General features: G+C 37.5%; 1 protein-coding gene across 1 annotated transcript in view; it reads left to right on the forward strand.

The window, feature by feature from the left end:
* Window positions 1–426: 426 nt before the first annotated feature.
* The window catches only part of ARHGAP24 (Rho GTPase activating protein 24), a 499,880-nt gene continuing 478,103 nt past the window's right edge, over window positions 427–22,203 (forward strand). Inside the window, exon 1 of the mRNA XM_064368848.1 lies at window positions 427–838. The gene's annotated coding sequence lies outside the window, so the exon portion shown is untranslated. The remainder of the gene's footprint in view (window positions 839–22,203) is intronic.

Genomic DNA, 22,203 nt, shown 5'->3' on the forward strand with positions numbered 1-22,203 from the left:
ATTTTAGCGAGATAAAATAGTTGGTAGAAGCAAGTAAAACCGGTGTGTGGGGTTTGGCCAAGGAAAGGCAGAGCTCCTTGAGGGCAGGAGACATACATTCACAAACCTTCTTGCGCCCACAGCCCCGGATCTGTGACCAACAAGTATGTATGATGCACATGAAAGGAACGAGGGATGCCAGATGCGGAGGAACCAGGCAGGGCGCATTCTGTCGGGCGGCGCCCGGCAGTGTGGCTCAGGCTCTCAGATAACCCAGGCGTTGGGAGGGCGGGGCTCCTGCCGGCCTCCCCTGTAGTGCGGCTCGAGTCCTGTGAAGCTACCAGTTGCCAAATGAAATCTGAAACCTCGGGCTGTGTCTGAGGGTTGGCCCCACTCAGTTGTTCCAGCCTCTTGTACTGTATATTTACACATTCACACACAATCACCCTTTCTAACTTCTGGGACTCTTCTTTGCGCAACTGCTAGGATTTCTCAAGTGCATGTGGCAACGCAGCCCAGCTCCGGGTAGAAACCAGCAGGGCTCCGGAGAGGCTCGGAGACAAGGGGAGCTGTCAAGGCTGCTGCGGGGGCCGGAGAGGAGCCTGGCGCGGGTGACTGGGCGGCTGGGGGAATCCCCCAACGTCCCAACGCGGGCGCGGTTCTCTCCGCCGTCCGTTTCCTCCGAAACCCGCGCTGCGGGGCAGCCCAGTGCATGGGGCTCAACACTTCCCGTTGTAGTGGGAAGTAAAGGAGCCTCACTACCTCCTTTTCTTTCTTTGCATTTTCTTTCTGCTGGTCCTGGGAGCCTTTTCCTTCGGAGCAGCAGCCCGTCCCGCGTCAGTCTGGAGCTCCCAGCAGGGTAGGTGACGCAGACGCGAGGGAGTGCGCGGAGCCACCGCGGGAGGGACGGACGCGGCTGCCTGAGCCCGGGGAGGGGGCTGCTGGGGAGGGGAGTGATCACAGGAATGCCAGGCTGCTGTAGCGTGTGTGGGGGGGTGTGCGCGCGCGCGCGCTCATGTTTGTGTCGGTGGACAGCAGGCTGGTAGTGTTTCTGGCTTTAAAAATAGATGGAATTAATAGAAACTCTTTGTATAATTCAATTTCCTTTCCTAGTATCCATCCTCCCCTTCCCCGTTTGTTTCCGCTAGTGTCTTATCGGAGTTCCCTGTATAACAGACGCACAGAGAAAGGTTTTAATTATATATGTGTGTGTGTGTGTGTGTTTGTAAAAATACATATTTTATATGTATAAAATGTATGTTTCAAAGTATGTATAAATATATATTATAAAATATATACATATGTAATTGTAAACACAAAACGTTAAGGAATCTGGTGAATTTGAAGCCACTCAAAAGATTTTCGTCTAGATTTTTGAAAAAATAACATTTAATGATAAGCATGTAAAATGTTCTCATTTAAAAAAATACTTTAGACTGCATTTCTTTTACAAGTGCCCAAATAGAAGGAAGATAATGTTACTCTGAATTCCTTAGAGAGGTTAGGTTTTCAGTATCAACTAGTAATAGGGAACCCAGACTTCTTTGTAGACTGTATCAAGTTAAATTCATTTGAATTAAACATTATCTCCAAGTAATTTCTGTTTCCAGAACATTTTATGTTACTCTTTTTTTAACCTTCAACAACATCAATGTTTCATCTCTCCCTAAAAAGAGGAAATAAATAAATCGTGCTATTTGGAATATAAAAGTTGTTAAGGCTTTGCTTATCCATAAATAAAACAATATGTGTTGCTGTGTTTACTAAGTAAGGCAAATTCATTGGAATCCAGGGATATTTGCAGTAGAGTTTAAGAGCTTTACTCAGTTACTGAGAAAAAGATAGCCATACAGATTAAGTGCAAACAATCTGTTCCCAGATCCAATTAGAACTCAAAACCAATCATTCAGGGCAAAAAATGGATAATGCTATTGAACTGGGCATTGTAAAGCAAAACACACAGAATTAATATATTAGAAAAAGCCAGAAAACAAGCATAAAGTCACAGCAGACTTGTTCAGATCTCACTCACCCTATAAAATTTCTTAATACTTCCTCTTTTCTGGGCATATTTCAACTTCTAAGAGAGCTCAGTAATAAAACTCCCCCTTTTATCTTCCCTGACTGCCTGACCTTCAGGTAGCAAGTCTAGAAATACATTCTCTTTAGAGCCATTACTGAGTGGTCTTCACCTTTGACATCTTGGAGGACCGAAATATTGACAAAACTTTGAAATAAATAACATCCTACCATTCACAGGAGGTAATTATTGGTGGAAGACCTTTAAGTGGAAATAAGAGACAAACTGAATTTTTCAGATCTGGAATTTAATTTGAGATGTGTGGAAGAAATACAAAAGAAGTACGGTACTAGGAAAAAGAATCTGTAGTTCTTTCTAAATGTGAAGGAGCTGTTGAAACTCAGACTGTCCTTGGCTTTCAACTATATTACTTGATTTTATTACTTCATCTCGGGGGTTTGGATTTGAGATGAGGGTGATTTCTCTGTAATATTCTTCTGAGCTTCATATGCTGTGAATTTGAACTATTTTGAAAATATAAGCCTAATAGTAACTGTGAAAGAATTAAGTTATCTAGAAAAATAATTCACTGCAGAACAAATAGCAATGCACTCTTCCAGACAAGAACATAGATTTAGGTGTAAAAGTGTTTTTGGCCGAAATCCCCATGGAAATCCTTTCAACTTTTGCTGGGGATAGTAATGGAGTAATGGCCAAAGCTCTGAGAGCTTTCATGGATCATGGTTTTATTTACTGTGTGATCTTGGACTCTCCAGGGTGAAGGATAGGGAGGGGCAGGAAGGGTGAGGAATGTGCAACAGGTGGTGATGAGTAGTTGAGTCTGATTATTTTGATGTCTTAGCCAAAGCCTGTTGGTGTTTACCAACAGTTCCCTAAATATTTTCACTATGACCTACTGGCCCATTGACGAGTGTTTTCTTTCTGGCCTGATTAGAGTCTGGGTGGGTTTCTAAGGGCTGAAAGCAGGTGGTGCTACTGTACAATTCAGGCCATGCATTCATTTCCTGTTCTTAGTGTGTTCAGTGTTGTGGCACCATCTTAGTTGTTTGTAGTTATTTTCCTGTGAATTTTATGGCCAGAATTGAAGGGTTCTTTTCCCACGAATTGAACTGTGTCATGCTGATTCTTTCCTTCTGCCATGTTTCAGTTTCTGGTACAAGTGGGTGCTTTGGAAAAACAAGATGGGGAAGGTGGGTAGAGCCTCAGTTTGGAGCCTAGTAAGAAGAGACAGCCACCCAGTTGGTTGTATATGGGTGTGGAAGAGGTTGGTGATAACAAGAGCATGAGACAACCATTCTTCACTGATGGCATTCTACAGAGGAAGAAGCAGAAGAGATTTAAAATGGAAAGATGCTTTGGGAGGCCAAGGCGGGTGGATCACGAGGTCAAGAGATCGAGACCATCCTGGTCAACATGGTGAAACCCCATCTTTACTAATACAAAAAATTAGCTGGGCATGGTGGTGCGTGCCTGTAATCCCAGCTACTCAGGAGGCTGAGGCAGGAGAATTGCCTGAACCCAGGAGGCGGAGGTTGCGGTGAGCCGAGATCGCGCCATTGCACTCCAACCTGGGTAACAAGAGCTAAACTCTGTCTCAAAAAAAAAAAATGGAAAGATGTCTGTTTGCTCTTAAGGCCATGTCTGAAGGACTAAGATCTCTCCCAGATAGAGAAAGATATTTAAAAATACAATTGTTAAGTGGCCAGCTTAGCCATGAAGTTAATATTCTTCATGTGAAGAATGGAAGCCTCACATCGAGTTTCGCAATGGTAACCCATCTGTCTTTGCTATGCAAACTCAAACTTTACAAGGTTCTGATGGCTTCAGCAGCTAAGTAAAAGCACATTTGGAAGTGAATGGATTATTGTGATGAAGAATCAAAGAATATTCAATTTTCAGTGATTATTGTGTACATGTGTGCTTTTAAGCAGCATCTACACTCCACTGTGGCATTGCTGCAATTACTCTTTACATAGTCCAGAACTAACTAAGTTCCTTTTCCTAAAACCTTCACTGGATCCCAATGACTTACAATATTTAAACTCTTTAGTATAGTTTCTAAAAGCTCTTCCAGGCCCTTTCTTTTTACCTCTTCGTGTACAAGGGCTCCTCACTGTTCAGACTTCTGATCTCTGGTTCATGGCTTCATTCTCCTGGAATGCCCTCTGCCTGAAAGTCCCTCTTGATTCTTGGTGGCTCACTTCCAGTGGAACTTCCTTCGGGAAAACTTACCCAATTCCGTGAAGAATTAATCATTTCATCTTGTCTGCTTCTGTAGCATTTCGAACATACTTTGAATAATTGTTGCAGTAATTTTTATGTATTTCCCCTGGCCACTCTAACAACTACTGTGAGTTCCTCAATGGGTAGATTGGTGATGGGGGAGTCACCTGAATCCAAGCCCCCAGCCCAGTGTCTGAAACATAGTAGACATCTGTTAATGGTTCCCCAATAAATGGGCAAGTAAAGTCATAAATAAATAAAGTACTGGTGCACTCCAACTTATGAAGATAGTTATATCCCAAAAATCCATGTGAAAAATGTCTATTTGGTCCCAGAGTTCATTTTTCAAATGTAACAATGCTACAAAACGTAATTCACTTTCCAGACCAGCCCACACATGCCTATTTAATTTCTATAATAGATGATATATTGTGCTTTTGCAAATCTAAAGCAAAAGAAAGACAAACAAAAACTACTGTGAAATCATCTTTTTATCTTGGAAATCACAAAGTACACTTGAGCTTAAAGAAAACAGAAACAATTATAATAGATATACATTTTCCAGAATTGTTTTTTATATTGTACTATAAAATCTGTAATATGTGAAATCCCAGTGGGAGGTCCTGGATTTGGCTGTGAGGACTAATAATGAAGTTAGATTTGGAGACACTACTTATGGAATGGGCAAAAGTCTTAATTAATCAAACAAAATAGAAACAATAATTTTGGCTATTTAATAATTATCTGGAGTGCTAGTGCTTGCAGGAAGTCAGATTTAATTAAAGGAGAATATAGAGCTGGATAGAGAAGAGGAAATTTAGAGGGACACCTTCTTTCATGTTACTGTTTCTTTATTATATTGGTTTTTTTTTCATCTTGTTTGAGCACTGAGGCAAATTCAAAGTTTATTCCTGAAAACAATTGTCTTTGCCTGCAGTTATTTTTGCTGACTAACATGTAGAAAGGGGCTTACACACTGTTTAGGCTAAAATAAATAAAGGTTTATTTTATTTTCAGAGGAATGTTACCTTTGTCACGTGCATACCTGCCATTCAGCATGTGGATAATACATATTTTGATCAAGAATTCATATGTGTGTTTCAGAGTGTAGCCAGGGATTGAAAGTTCAAGTTGCTCCTTATTCAGTATCTCTGAAAAGCCTGGAACTACCATCATTGATATTTAAGAGTAATAGTCCAATTGCTAATTTCACTAAGTTTTCTAAACTCTCTGTATCAAATTATGTAACCAGAAATTTACTGACTATAGTCACATTCAACACTTTTTTGTTAAAATGTCCAAATGTCTTTATTACACTATGCTTTAATATGATACCCCCCCTTTTTTTCTACTGAGAGTCAATATAAAAGAGATGAGCTGAAATGGAAAGAAATATATTGGCACCTCCTGTTATGTCTTTTAAATTCTTTATATAAGGATTTATATGATAAATTCCTCTTTGTCTTGACTGCTAGGAATTTTTTTTAAGTATGTCTCTTCTGATTAACTAGTGGGTTTTTTTTTTTTTTTTTGGTTAGAAAAAAAGACAGGCTAAGAAATCACCATGCTTCTCATTTTAACTTGTCACTCAAAAAGCTCTGAACTAATTTGATGCTCAATTGTATGCTAGTCAAGGTTTTCCTATGACATGGTTTGCATCATCTTATTCTCATTTTTAATACACTTATGATACCCATAGGTGTACTAAGCTAATTAAGTTGAGTTAAATCCATGATGAAAATAGATTAGTTACATCACTGTTTTTTCCTCGTTGATACAATTAGTTAAATATTTATGAATTTATATGGTATAGCTTTAGTTTTTTGGAAGCAATAATTTTTTTCCAGGTCATTTTTTTGTAGTTCCTTGAAACATTTTGGGTATTGCATTTATACTACCTGATAAATAAAATGACCTTTCTCCAAAATGCTACATTTTTTAAAAAGCTCGGAAAAAAATCATGTTTTAGTAACTTTGAAAGTAGATACTAAGGCCAAACATGAGTTTTTTTCAATATGTGTATCACGAATGTATAGAAGAATTCCCTTAGGGAAGTCTCTGAGAAACGTAAGAGTAAACCTTTTGTTTTTTATTACAAATTGAATCTATCAATAAATTGAGGCTGACGGAGCTGTAATTAGGGCTGTTTTCAAACCACCAAATTGAACCTTCAGAAAACAAAGCAATTTTTCAAATTCTCCGAAGGGAGAATTTAACTTTCATTTTGCCTTGAGTTTTTTTTTCTCTCTCTTTTTCTTTGAATCTAAGACTCTCATAATAATAATCACTCTAATGAATAAAGTACTTCTACATACCAAGTACTCCATGAGATACTTTTACATGCCTTACTTCTGATTCTAGTAGTAATTTGGATTAGTAATTCTAGATGTAATCTATGTTATATTTGATCCAGATATTTTTGTTCCCATTGTATGGGGATGTCTAGGTTCAGAGAGGTAAAGAAAGTTACCCAAGGTAATGTAGACTTGAACATCAAAACCACATCTGCATGAGTCCAAATACTCTGCCATATTTACTCTGTCCCATTCCTCTCATGCTTTTCAATTATGAATTTTAGAATAACAAACTGTGTATTTCATGGGTCTGGCATATAGGATAAGCCCTGATCTCAATATGATGTTCATGAACTGGCCTTAGAGTTCTCTTGAAAGTCTTTTAGATGACAGCATTCTAGTGCTGATGAATTGGCACCGGGTTACCACTACCAAGGTTGGCTAGTGAGAAAAGAGGCTCCATCTACCACAGGCCAGTAACTGAATCAATCTATAGTGATTAGCTTAACCAGACTATTTTCTGGTGAGAAGGGAACAGGAAAGGTATGGTCCACAGAGATCCAGTCATCTATATCCATAACTTAATTCCATGACATGGGGACATACGTCTTGGGAGCACTGTGAGCCTCAGGTGGAGACAAAGAGGAGGCAAGTGGTCCCCAGTTTAGGACTAGAGGCCCGGCTTGGGAAAGCTGAAGTACAACCCAAAGGATGATTTCTTTGGGGATAGCAACTGAGAAAAGAAGAAAGTTGGGTTAGTGGTGTCAGTAACTCACTGGGCACACGGAAATGAAATGAGCTACAGGGAATGGGATTTCAAAGCCAGTCTTTCTCAGAGAAGGTGCATTTATTAGAGGAATCGTTGGAGTGCATCGCACTCCTGTTTGAGGAGATACCTAGAGAAGAGAATTCTGTAGCTACATTGAAGAATCATCTTCAATTGTTTCATTTTGTTGGGAATATCTGTTGTAAAAATTTCTTATATGAAGGAATTTCCAGCAAGATGATCTGGGGGAGTCAAAAGAGACTAATGTTATCTTATTGCAACCTAACTGTGTAAATCCAGGATTTAGCCACACAAATACTACCTTCAGTGTCATTTTGTTTTTCACATCCCATTATGTGTCATGTGTGTCATCTCATGCATTTGCAGTTGTGAAATGGTAACGTGAAATGTTGGTGATTGTATATAACATCATGTATGGGGTGTACAGCAGGTCTCTGCTTTCATATTTCTAAATAATTTGTTGATTAGAGATTTCATTTATTGGTGACAACTTATGCTTTCATCGTGGAATAACTTTTCAGTACCTATAGGGTTAGGAAAGGTTGGTGGGTTCGAAGGAGGAGCTGGGGTCTTTGTGCCTGGAGACAGGTAGAAGCCATGGGCATTGTCTCTTGAGGAGCTCTGAGAAAGAGGAGAAGCAAGGTCATAGGATAACAAGTGCCAGAAGCCAAGAAATCCGGAGAAAAGGCAAATCCAGAGACAGTACCAGGAACAAAAAGCCAAAGGAAAGGGAAAGGAGACAATGTTTGATATGGAAATTAAGAATGCCCTTTCTATGTAAGAATAGATAACAATGATTGAAGCCTTACTGCATGCCAGTTTTGCCCTGTGCTTGCCATAGGTTATCTCATTTAATCCTCACGGTTCCTACGTCAGCCCTATCTCTCTTTTATAGATGGGAAAACCGAAACCTAGAGAGGCTTAGTATCTTGCCAAAAATCACACAGCCACTATGTGGTAGATCTGGGATTCAAATTAAAGTATGTCACTCCAAGAGAGCAACCTTTACTGTTATGATCTGGAATTAGACCTATGTTCTAACCTGGTGCTGCTATGATTAAGCCCTGCAACTTTGGGCAGGTTGCATTCACTGATTTTAACTACAGTTTTCCTTTTCTGTAAAGATGAGCATTGAATAACACCTACTTCATAGTGTTAATGTGAGTTTTTAATTTTTGAAATGAGCAATGCATGAAAAGACTGGAGAGGTGTCTGGCACCTGGTAAATATCAATACAAGTTAATAGTTATTATTAAAATCAGTAACAAACAGGGGAGTCCTAAGCAATATTTTTCAAATTGTAGGTCTTAATCTAACAGTGGTCATAAAATCAAATTACTGGCTTATGACCTACATTCTTTCTGAATGAAAAGGAATAGAATAAGATAGAATGAATGGAAAAAAACTCAGTTTTCATCATATGTGGTAAAAGTAAAAATTGTTTCATATGTTTCAATGTGTGTGTTTATGTGTATCTCATACACTGGGTAGAAATGACAAATGTGCTTCTGATTATTTATAACAATAATTAAAAAATAAGTATTTTTAAAAACCTTTAAGGGAGTAGTCCTCAAGTGTGGTACCAGGACCAGCAGCATTATCGGTTCCACCTGAGAAATGCAAATTACTAAGCTCCCCTCACCCAGGACCAGCCACTGCCTTTAACAAGGCCTCCAGGTGATTCTGATGTACACTAAAGCTTGAGGACCACTTATCATTCAAAGGTGGCATTTGGAAATCATGAAAAAGCTAGATACTTAAGATATATCTAAATACTTAAGAATGAGTAGAAGTATACATTGACATTGTATTGATTAAAGATTTTAGCTCATCACAGCATGCTGTCCAGTGTTTGTGTGACTTCGATTTCGTGTAGGTTTTGTCCCTATTTTCCTATGCTGTCTACTCATAGCACAGCTGGGTAAGTCCCATAGAAGTCAATTAGTTTATATGTAAAAGGATGCTGACTAGTTAGATTCTGTACCTTCTAGAACTACACATTCTTTGTATGTAGCCCTGAGCCTGGGGAATCTAAATTATATTCAATTTGAAACATTTTAATGATGATAGTTCTGATGCCTATTCTGATGAATATAAAATTAGAAATTATTAAAAACTCATAAAAACAGCACTCAATATTTTATTAATTGACATTTATTTTGAAAAGCACAGGCAGATGGGAAACTGGCAATCCAGTTAATGCAATAATAATATTTATGATAAAAAAATTTTATATAAATGGAAATATAAATTTGTGCACTGAGAATTTTTTCCCCTCAAAGAAAACATTATATTTAAGATATTTGTTGATTGCATGTCATTAAAGAGCAAGCAGATAATATTACATTCACCCCCCTTTATTTGCTGTGTGTCATGTCATTTACTGTTTTTGTTTTTCTTTGAGACAGGGTCTCACTTGTTGCCCAGACTAGAGTTTAGTGGTGCCATCTCGGCTCATTGTGCAACCTTCACCTCCTGGGTACAAGCAATTCTCCTGCCTCAGCCTCCCGAGTAGCTGGGACAACAGGCGCGCGCCACCATGCCCGCTGAATTTTGTATTTTTGGTGGAGATGGGGTTTCACCGTGTTGGCCAGCCTGGTCTCAAACTCCTAACCTCAAGTGATCCGCCCACCTCGGCCTCTCAAAGTGCTAGATTACAGGCATGAACCACCACACCTGGCCGTCATTTATTCTTGTATTTGGTTTATAGTTGGTGGGCTGTATTTGCTTTAAGACTTACAAGTATCCAATTTGAAAACACTGCATCCAGATTCACTGAAAATGTTTGAAGGTGTTCTTTCCTATCTTTTTTTCTTTAAAGAAATAGTGCCTTTGATTTTTAAAAAGTAGGCTTTCAGTAGGTATATATATTAACTGTAAGTTTTAAAAGGTCCTCCTTTATTTTTTATTTAAATAAATGCTACGGTTACAGAAAAGTGAGAAGGAGATTGAGAAAATATTTGGGAAGATGTGGACTCTAATCCTACCTCTGATATTAATTAGTGTCTAAGAACTCAGGCAAAGCACTTTATTTTTCTAGACTTCAGTCTCCTTACCTATAAAATAAGAGGGTTAAATTGTTTCTAAGATTGTTCCAACATTAAAAAGTCTATGCTGACAAATGGTAGTTTGTTCCTTTTGAACAACTTTTTTTTTTTTTTGAGACAGTCTCAGTTCATCACCCAGGCTGGAGTGCAGTGGCGATCTCCGCTCATTGCAACCTCTGCCTCCCGGGTTCAAACGATTCTTTTGCCTCAGCCTCCTGAGAAGCTGGGATTACAGGCATGCGCCACCATCCCTGGCTAATTTTTATTTTTGTATTTTCAGTAGAAACGAGGTTTCACCATGTTGGCCAGGTTTGTCTCAAACTCCTGACCTCAAGTGTTCTGCTCACCTTGGCCTCCCAAAGTGCTGGGATTACAGGCCTGAGCCCCTGCGCCTGGCTATTTTGAACAATTTTGATAAGACTTGGCTATATGTATGCATTTGGCAGGGCTCTGAAAAATGGGTATTGGATTTTATAGAGGAATGAGGATCTGGAGGGCATAGCTATAAATTGATAAGGTTTAGTGTAACCATTCCTTGACAGATTTCATGTACCATTGGGCTAGTTTTCATCAGCTGTGACTTTCAGGGAATATGTGATACCCTAACAAGGAGGAATTTGAAAATGTGTGAGGGTGTTTTCTTTTTTATCATGACAATGATTGGATGAAGCTACTGGCATTTAATACAAAGGTCAGGATACGAAATGTCCTGCAATATGTGTGTGATAGTCTGTCACTACAATGAATTTTTCTTCCTCAAATATAAAAGATTTCCTCATTGAGAAACTGGCTAATTAAGTTAAAAGATTGAGTTTTAACTTCATATTTGTAAAATCACCTAGGAAATCGGAAATGAAGTCATAGACTTTCTGCTGTTTCAGTAAAACAAATGCAAACAATATCTATTCTTAGATGACAACTGGTGTTTATGATGCATGAGAGAGAACAGCCTCCAGCTCTCTGCACTATGTATTGACGATGCAGTCAGAAAAGCAGTGAAAAACTTGGTTCTGTTAGTACAGTGAGTAAATATAACTTAGGGACATACTAGGAATAGTTCCTTTAAGTCAGTTACTAGTTTCTTGATGACAGCCATATTTTTAATGAAATGGCTTACAGAAGTTTCCATTCAATGTAACTAGATATTTCTTGAGTTCAAATAAATGCTATGATGAAAGCATTACATGAGTAGATTTCATTCCCTGCGATAAGAAATGCTATTAGCTTAACAGTGCTATACAATATACTGAGTACTTCCTGTCCCTCCTCCTGAACTTTTGTCCTGGCCTCCTCCTGCGCTTGTCTTGGCTTTGTAGATTCTAGATCAGGCTAAGGATAAAGCTCATTCAGCACGAGTGACTCATCCAGGGCCTTTTCAAGAACTTTTGTAATGTTTTCAAATTTAAGGTGAACTTTGCTTTGGCAACACTTAAGTCACAGGACCATTTTCTTAAAATTCATTACTCTCTTCCATCTTGCATTTGTCAAGTCCTTGGTTTGCTTGGTTGCTTGTGTGTATTTTTTAACCTACTGCTTCTATTCAGCTGTGAGATATTGTGGGTATGAAAGGTGTTGTATGGATAAAATTGTTACCTAGCAAGCCAAAGCCACCTTGATATTTTCCATGAAGGAAACTCCTGATTCCCTCGACTTTTTTTTGGTGAACCTGAGTCTTAACACCTCCACAGGAGAGGGGGAAAAGAGAGGTATAATTGAAATGTATAACCCCACCTTTCCCATAAATTTGATGAAAATTTAGGTTAGAGGAGAATATTAAAATTACAGAAATATAAATAAAAAATCTTTTGGATAATCTTTCATTTTTATTATCTATGCTAGGCCTACACAATAGCACAATAACAAATTAAAATTTATTCTACACGGAATATAGCATTGTATGTCCCCTTAGAATAAATTCATAGGACTTCAGAAAAAAGCCTACTTAGACAACAGCTATTACCATCTCTCCTCCAATCTTTCTACTGGAAAATGAGTCCAAAGTGACTTAGGTGATTTGACTCAGGACACATGGTGAGGAATGAGCAGACCAGTCTCTTGAATTTTGGCAGCTGTCCTTTTTCTCAGGAGCCTTTCTCACCTGGCTTTCCCTGAGTGAATTAAACCTAAATGCTCTCCTAAGACATTTGATGCATATAATGAATTGCCTCTTCTGCTTTGCAACTAGAAGGGTATTAGTTTAGTAACATCTTTGACAAAATTGAGAAAAGAGTCACTAGTATGATTTTCTGTGTTCCATTGTTTAGGTGAGAAACTTTTTGGCTGAAAAAAGAGAAAGGGAATGTGTAACTAACATCTTTAAAAGTATTTTTATGGAGCTTAGATTAACCCTAAAGGCAGCTGAAAATTATACCATATTGATATCAAGGTGTAACTTTTAACTTTTTTTTGATTACATTTTTAAACTAATTCCTTCTACATTCCTTGTAATAATATTAATTATGTTTGGGCCCATTTAATGTAAATTGAATATTCTCCACACTGTCGATTTTCTTTCTTTTTTTTTTATGAAAGAAAGAAAGAAAGAGAAAGAGAAAGGGGGAGAGAGAACAGGAGTCTTGCTCTATTGCCCAGGCTGGAATGCAATCTAAAAATAGGTATTAAAAACCTCTTTTATGCCGATAATTGTGCTTAACTGCGGAGACAAGAAGGAATAAGGGAAGAAAATAACAAACAAACAGCCAACCAATATTTCATTTAAGTCTGCGAAATGCTATGCAAATGTTAAAGAGTGATTTACTTTCAATTATGTGGTCACTTTCAAAATAGGTGTAATGTGATACTGAGAAAAATGTATGTTCTGTGGACCTGGGGTGAAGACTTCTATATTCACTGAGTTTACTTGTTCCAGGTCTGAGTTCTAATCATAGATGTCCCTGTTAATTTTCTATCTTGTTGATCCATCGAATATTAACAATGTGGTGTCAAAGTCTCCCGCTATTATTGTGCGGGAGTCCAGGTCTCTTTGTAAGTCATTAAGAACTTGTCTTATGTATCTGGGTGCTCCTATATTGAGTGCATATATATATTTATGATCATTAACTCCTGTTGTTGCATTGATCCTTTTACCATTATGTAATGTCCTTCTTTGTTTCTTTTAGTCTTTTTTACTATTAAAGTCTGTTTTGTTCAGAGACGAAAGTTACAACTCCTGGTTTTTTTTTTTTTTTGCTCTCCATTTGATTGGTGAGTCTTCCTCCAATCCTTTATTTTGAGTCTTTGTGTGTCCTTGCTTATGAGATGGATCTGGATACAGCATACCGATGGGTTTTGACTTTTTATTCAATTTGACTGTCTGTGTCTTTGATTGGGGCATTTAATCCATTTAAATTTAGGATTAATATTGATATTTGTGAGTTTAATATTGTCATTTAATGCTATCTGGCTATTTTGCCCATTAGTTGATATAGATTCTTCATTGTGGAGATACTCTTTACCTTTTGATAAGTTTTTGGGATGACTGATACTGGTTGTTCCTTTCTGTGTATAATGCTTCTTCAGAAGCTCTTGTAAAGCAGGCCTGGTGGTGATGAAATCTCTGAGTGCTTGCTTGTTCGTGAAAAATTTTATTTTTCCTTCATTTATGAAGCTTAGTTTGGCTGGATATGAGATTCTGGGTTGCAAATTCTTTTCTCTGAGGATATTGAATATTGACCCTCACTCTCTTCTAGTTGTAGGGTTTCTGCTGAGAGATCTGCTGTAAGTCTGATAGGCTTCCTTTTGTGGGTAACCTGACCTTTCTCTCTAGCTGCCCTTAGAATTTTCTCCTTTATTTCAACCCTGGTGAATCTAATGATTATGTGTCTTGGGGTTGTTCTACTTGAGGAATGCTTTGTGGTGTTCTCTGTATTACCTGGAGTTGAGTATTGTCCTGCCTTACTAGGTTAGGAAAGTTTTCCTGAATAATATCCTGAAGAATATTTTCCAGCTTGGATTCATTCTCTTCATGACATTCAGGTACACCTATGAAACGTAAATTAGGTCTTTTCACATAGTCCCATATTTCTTGGAGACTTTGCTCATTCCTTTTTACTCTTTCTTCTCTAATCTTGTCTTCTCGTTTCATTTCATTAAGTTGGTCTTCGACCTCTGATATCCTTTCTTCTGCTTGATCAATTCGACTGTTAAAACCTGTGCATACTTCGCGGAGTTCTCATATTGTATTCTTCAGTTCCATTAATTCACTTATATTGCTCTCTAAATTGTCTATTCTCGTTAGGATTTCATCAAACCTTTTTTCAAGGTTCTTAGTTTCTTTACGTTGGGCTAGAACATGTTCTTTTAACTCACAGAAGTTTCTTATTATCCACCTTCTGAAGCCTAATTTTGTTAATGGAATGCACTCATTTGCCATCAGGCCTTGTTCTCCTGTTGATGAGGAACTGTGATCCCCTGTAGAGGGAGAGGCATTCTGATTTTGGGTATTCTCAGCCTTTTTATGCAGGTTTCTTCCCATCATTGTAAATTTATCCACCTGTCATCTTTGTAATTACGGACTTTCAAATTAGGTCTCTGGACGTCAAACTTGTTGATTCCCAGCGCCGGAATCTGAGCAAGCCACTGCGCCGGCTAAAACAGCGGCATTAAGATTCGTGGTGCTTTTCTGCCTGGGAATCTCTGGTCTGGTTTCCCTCCTGAGTCCCTTTTTCAATCAGCTGAATGGGCCACTCTGCCTTCCCGGAGCTCCAAACGTCGACCAGAAGGGGACCCAGTCCCATTTACTCTGCACTGAGAACTGCCACGCCGGCCACAAGAGTCGTGCTGGTGACCCATCAGGCTCCTCCACTGGGAATCTCCTTGTCCGTGAGCAACAAAAATTCATCTGAAAGTGTGGCATCCTCTTGTTCTCTGCACTTTCACTGGGAGCTACAATCCTGAGCTGCTAGTAATTGGCCATCTTGGATCTCTCTCCAATTTTCAGTTAATTCAGTCTTCAAACCACATCAGAATTGTACATTATTTTATGCTTTTCATGTGCCTGAAAAACAACAAATAAGTAAGTCTGATGGTATTTAACATTTAAGAGGTTTCATGCAGAAGATAAAAATAAAAAACAAAAAATAACTGGTTAATCTCTTTAAGCACTGCCTTGACCAATCAAATAATCACTGAAGGTGAGTGAGAGAATGGATGAAGAGAGAAAAAGAGGATTCAGCTCATGGTGACTGCTGTGCAAATCTGAGAAACAGGGAGAGTTCTTTCTGTGCAGGGCTTTTATTATCTCTCTGTTTGCGCTCCCATCATTGACTGTTTAATTTGTGGAACATTCCAGGGAGTATCCTTAGCTTCCCTGACATAAGCCTGAGACTGAGGCTTGGCAACTCAGAGGGACTCTTTTCTGAAACAGGAGAGGCCAAATAGAGCAAGTTGGCTGTGTAGCTCATGGCTCAGCTGGGTGAGACAGACTCTTCATCTGGAGCAAGGTAAGCCCTTTGTGCAGCTGAGCTGTGGGGTGCCAGAGCATGCTGTTCCACATACCTTTTCAAGAGGCTTTGAAAAATACAGGATGCGGTCTCAGAAACACTGGGTTACTTCTGTAGCTCAAAAGAAATAATACTAAATGCTTAGATTTTCTTCCGACATTTACTCATGGCTCAGTGGTATCCCTTCTGGGTCTGTGCTTCTGATATATATTTCCATACAAGAATAGGACACTAGTGGCTTGTGAGGGTTAGAATTTATTTGTCTAGCAAATAACACTGGGACCAAATATAGAGCAATAATAATAGTGGCATGTTTTTACTGCTGTTTTCTGTTAGTTTGATGTAATGAGGATTTTCTTAATCTCTTAGAAATAGCCATTAAGTAAAATAAAATTATATTGAATTATTTGGTGGAAATGCCAAGCAATTAGTGTATGACATCATTTATGAGCTGTATTATGAATGTGAAATGCTAAAATAATTCAGCAAGATAAATGACATGTAAAGGTCATATTACCATGGGCCTGGAGGAGGCAGAAATGGGAGGGAGAGGGAGAAAAAAATATATATGTCGTGTTAAGGTAGAATGTGATAAAATTACTGGTGATATTTTGTATTAGTCTGAGATATGCTGAATTATAGTTTGTGATGTTTTTTGTCAAGGTAGTCAGGGAACAGGTCTAGTGATTGCTTACAAGATTAGAGATTGATTCCTGATACCAATGTTGACCCAATTGTAGCCAGAGCAATTAAGACTGTGTTTAAAATCTTGAGGGCAGGCAGCAGAGGTCTCTGATTCATAGGAACCAGGTTGTATTTTGCCTTAAATCTGAGCATTGGTTCAAAACAAAGGTGTAAGATGCTTTTTCTTGAGTTGGTAGTTCTTCGCTTTGCAATTTCCTGGTATTCCATTGTTAAATTCCAGAGAATTCTCTTTAGAATTCATTCACACAGGAACCAGTATACTTTTTCTGAGAGACTGAATTTTGTGCCATAATTGATTTTAATAAGAGGCAGGGAAGCATCGTTTTCTGACTGTAAAGAACTATAGTTAAACAATCGAGCCATAGAACGTTTGGCAGCTTTGGGGAAGGTTTTAATTAGCCCTAGCTGTTGTTAGAATAATGCATTTACCTCTTGCAGGTCTATGAATTTATCACTTATTGTTTGTGGTAAATTAGTGGCCACCAACTAGTATTTGATAGAATCGAAAAGTTTTGTTCCCCCACCCCCACTTCCCAAAAACAGAGCTTGTATGATATGACATTATAAAAGCCTTGGTAATTGTACAATTTATTAATAAACATTTCCCCACAGAGAACACTCAATATAATTCCAAAAAATCTCAGATATTTCTCATCTTTGTATATCTTTGTTTATTTCAACACAAGTGCTTCTTTCTGCAAACTTCCATTTGCCTTTGCTTAATATGATAGGTTTGTTTAGTTTTACACTTTCCTGTTATTTAACAAGATTGAATCTTATTTTTTCCACCTGTGATTGGTGTTTATAAGGGTTCATACAACACTTGCTACTTTAGGTTGATCAATTATCTTGTTTGTCCCCTCGGATGTTCTGGCAAAATCATGCATAACACCAAGTGTCTTGTAATTTACCACATAAGAATAATGCTTGCTTGGGTTAATTTTAAGTTGATAACTTTTTCATAATTAATTATTGGTTTTAGGTCATATGTTTTTAGCTCATTGATGGCTAATATTTAAAGTAAGCCCTTAAGAAAATAACAGTTTTGTTCTCTCTCATTTCCTCTGCTAATTCTTGTGTTTAACTTTAAATATCAAATTCAGAAATATGATTACAAAAATAAGTAACAGAAACTAATCCATTCTGGTATTAATTGCCACTTACTGTTCTTAGACTTTTTCACTCATTTTTATTAATAAATCAGCTAGATTCTATTTCAACTTGGATATTATCCAGAAATCACCTGGGGCCTGTACACGCGTACACACACACACACACACACACACACACACACACACACACGACTGTATGGAGGGAGGAATGATGCTGAGTAGGAGTCCCAAGAGGGGTTCTGTGTGGACTAGGTACTTCCTGGGGACTTGGAACTGATGGTTTTTATCTAGGCTGTTGCCCTGAATCTACACTTGTTTCTTAGTCCAAGGAAGGCTCTGGCCAGAGTACTGTCAACCAAGTGTCTTGTGATGAGAACATCTAAGGCCTCTGGGTGTCTGCAGTGCTAGCTCATAGAATTAGCCTCAGGTTGCCTTAGAAGTTTCAGCTGCTTCAATGCTCTGAATTCTAATGAATTTGAAACTATACTGAGCAGGTGAGAGCTGTGAGTGAAGGACCACATCACCAGCTTATTTACTTTTATTCTAATTCAAAGTGATAGGCCCCTTCCTCTTTGAAGTTAAATGTCTTGTGTCTATTCTTTCTCTAACCACTTTTTTGTCTTTTCTCTTCCATTTTGGTTCTTTTTATTTCCCCCCTCTCCCTCACCCTTCCCTCCTTCCTCCCATATTTCCTCCCTCTTCCCTCCTCCCTCCTTCCCTTCCTTCCTTCTTTGTCTTTTCTTTTTATTACCCTAGAATGTTGCCATATCAGTTTCCTCTAAGTATCAAATTTTCTTATGATCTTTTTCTTCCTCTATTCCTTTTTATTATTGGTCATGGTGTTTATCGACCCTCTTTCTTCTTCAATTACACATTTCCAGGATGTGCTACACTGGTCAATATCTTTGTTTCTTTTGGACTCCAAAGCCATTTCACTTTAATTGTTCAAAACTGCTTGAGTGAACTTTTGTGTAATTATTATTAACTCCTCGTTTCTACTCCTATCCTCATAAAGCTTTTATAGAAATGTAAAACCAGATAAGCAGCTGGTTTGATAAATAATACTTTGATAATGGATTTTAAAAAGCCTGTATTTAAAGAGTCACTCTGTTCTAACATTCACTCACAGTGCCAAGTCACTTAAAAGGTTTTTTAAAATGAGAATAATTGTCAAATCAGAGAACATAACTGCAAACATTTCATGATACAAATGATACTTATTGCTACTGAGATTTACTATCAAAGAGAGTCACTATTCAGTATCACAGGACATTTCAAAATCTATATTTTATTTTTTAACTTTTTATTTCAAAATAATTTGAAACATAAAAAAATTGCAAAATGTATTCTCGTATAACCTTTTCTAAATGTTAGCATTTTAGAGTTATCAAAATCAGAAAATTAACATTGATAAAATACTATTAACTAATCTATAATTGTTATTCAAATTTTATCAATGATCCCACCAATGTTCTTTTTCTGGAGCAAGAGACAAACGGAAATCATACACAACATTTAGTTGTCATGTCTCTTAGTTTCCTCCTGTCTGGGTAGTCTTTCTGTGTCTTACAGGATCTTGACATTGTTGAAGTCTAGTGACCAGTTATTTTGGAGAATGTCTCTCACTTTGTGTTCTGATAATAAAAGTCAGGTTGTGCATTTTTGGTAAGAGTTCCATTGAATTGGTTCTATTCCCTTTTAAGTGCATCATATCAGGAAGGATATGATGTCAATTTGTCTAAATACTACTGATGTAAACTTCAATTTTTCATTCGAGGTTGGCCAGGTTTCTCTACTGTAAAGTTGCTAGTTTACTTTCCGTAACTCATAAGCATTATGTGGAGAGATACTATGTAAATGACCAGTTTTTTCTATCATGCTTTCAGCTATTAATTTTGTATTCATTGATCATTCTTGCCTGAAACAGTTGTCACTATGGTGTTTGCCAAATAGCAGTTTTCTATTTCCATCATTCCTTCTACCATTATTAGTTAAAATTCTTCTATGAGGAAGAGTTTTCCCTTAATCCCCACTTATTTACTTTCAATTATTTACATATATCAGTATGGACTCATGGGGATCTGTTTCATTCTATGAGTTATAATCCATTACAATCGATATTTATTTTGTTGCTCAAATTGTCCACATTTGACCATTAGAAGCCCTTTAAATTGGCTCCTGTGTCTTTTCTTTATATTGCCATCATTTTTGAACATTCTTATTTTCTGCCACTACAAGATGCTCTAGGCTCTTCTTATACTCCATTTGATCCAGCCCATGAGTCAATCATTTTCTAAGGAAACCAGATTTCTGTTATTGAAGAATGGAATTTAGAAACCAAAAATCTGGGTGTTACTAGTGCTCATTCACAAAGAATGTATATCTTTTTTCCCCACAGTCTATTTACTTATTTGCTTAAATCTTCCATACACAAAAAGCACTTTCAGAATTGTTAATCCATAACTCTGTGAAAAAAAATATTTACTAACAAGAGTACAATATTTAGCCTTAGAAGATAAAGTCAAAACACTTTATTTCCAAAGTTACTTTTCTTCTCTTCCTCATCGTGAAAGTTTTATGCTTTGACCTACAAGGAAAACTATGGTGACTTCATGTTGACCCAAATATTTACATACTTAAGTGAGTCATCCACAAATGAAGGTTGTATTTCTTAATAGACTGATTTTGATACTTGCTTTGTTATCAATATGAAAATGAAGGCTCGTATTTCTAATATTTTTTTTCTTTATTTCTTCTTAAAAAAATGGGTTGCATGTGCAGAATGTGCAGGTTTGTTATATAGGTATATGTGTGCCATGGTGATTTGCTGCACCCATTGACCCATCCTCAAAGTTCCCTCCCTCCTCTCACCCCTCAGCCCCCAACAGGCCATAGGTGTGTGTTGTTCCCCTCTCTGTGTCCATGTGTTCTCATTGTTCAACATCCACTTATGAGTGAGAACATGTGATGTTTAGGTTTCTGTTCCTGTGTTATTTCTAATATGTTTTCATGCTATTATGAAACTTCCAGTGCTGCTTACACTTAGGAAAATGTAAAACTCCATGAAAACTGCATATCATTTCACTTGAAAATCTTAACTGATATTATTTTAAGCTTTTGCTAAAACTTGCTTAGGAATTATTATAACCAATAGTTCATTTATAGTATTTTTTAAGCTTCCTTCTTTAACTTTTACTCTCATTGTTCTGGGTCTTTCTCAACTTTCCCACCTTCATATTCCCTGATTCTTTTACTTTTAAATCTGCTCTGAGGACTAACTCAGTCTCAGGTTATAAAGGTGGAAATTATGTATAATTTTATAGCCTCACTTCCCATTTCTGACATCAATAAAAATATGTTTCTAACCAATACTGGATAGGAGATATTCCAAGAGACAAGGGGAACTTTTTTCTCTCCCTTTGTCTTTATAGGTACGTTTCACAGCTTTCATTTGATAGAAAAGCAAAAATGAAAAATGCAAAAGCAAACAACAAACAACAGAAGTCCAGAGCACATTGAGTCATTTGTTAGCCAAACATTAATGATTGAGGTACCACTGAATCGTGGCTAATACTTGGTATTCAGCTCTCCCTATCACCAGCTTAAAACCATGTAACTTTGGTTAGAATTGACAATACAAATAATTTTCTTTTACTGGAACTCACAGAAATGTTTGTTCTATTTTCTTTTAATATATGAGACTTTTGCATTTCCTCTATATAGTGTAGAGTTTCCATCATCTGCACTTTAAATTCTCTCCTTTCTTTGGAAAACTGCATATTATAATAGCTCAGAAAACATACACTCTGGGTTGATTACTTGAGTTCTGATTCTTATTCTGCCACTCACATTGTTCTTGATCAAACTAGTCTCTCTAGGCCTCTGTTATTTCTTCTGGAAGTTGAAAACAAAATATACAACTCCTTTACATGGTTGTTATGAAATTTAAAGGAAATAATAGATGTTTAGTGCTTAGAAGCATGAATGGCACACAGTAAACAAACACTCACAAAATGCTATTGTTGGCTGGGTGCAGTGGCTCATGCCTATAAACCCAGCACTTTGGGAGGTTGAGGCAGGCTAATCACTTGAGGTCAGTAGTTCAAGACCAGCCTGGCCAACATGGTGAAACCCCATCTCTACTAAAAATGCAAAAATTAGCCAGGTGTAGTGGCATGCATCTGTAATCCAGCTACTTGGGAGGCTGAGGCAGGAGAATCACTAGAGCCTAGAAGGCAGAGACTGCAGTAAGCCAAGCTTGCGCCACTGCACTCTAACCTGAGTGACAGAGCAAGACTCCTTATTAAAAGAATGTTATTGTCAGAGTTACTATTTGTGTATCTGGCCTTACTTTGCATCTCTTCATCTTACCTATGGCTTCTAAACTGCTAGATACATGAGAGCTCAAGATATATGTACTCAGTAAGAGTAGAAATAGTTACTCTTGCATTACAAAGAGGTACAGCTAGAGTTCTCAACCCCTTGGATAAGAATGAAATGAAAGGAGATGACTCTTAAGAGTTAATAATATAACATTTTATACATTTTTTTCTCTTTTAATATCTTTAATATTG

Source organism: Aotus nancymaae, unplaced genomic scaffold, assembly GCF_030222135.1.
Source record: "Aotus nancymaae isolate 86718 unplaced genomic scaffold, 86718_ANA_hifiasm-v0.15.2.pri h1tg000006l, whole genome shotgun sequence".
NCBI lineage: Eukaryota > Metazoa > Chordata > Mammalia > Primates > Aotidae > Aotus > Aotus nancymaae.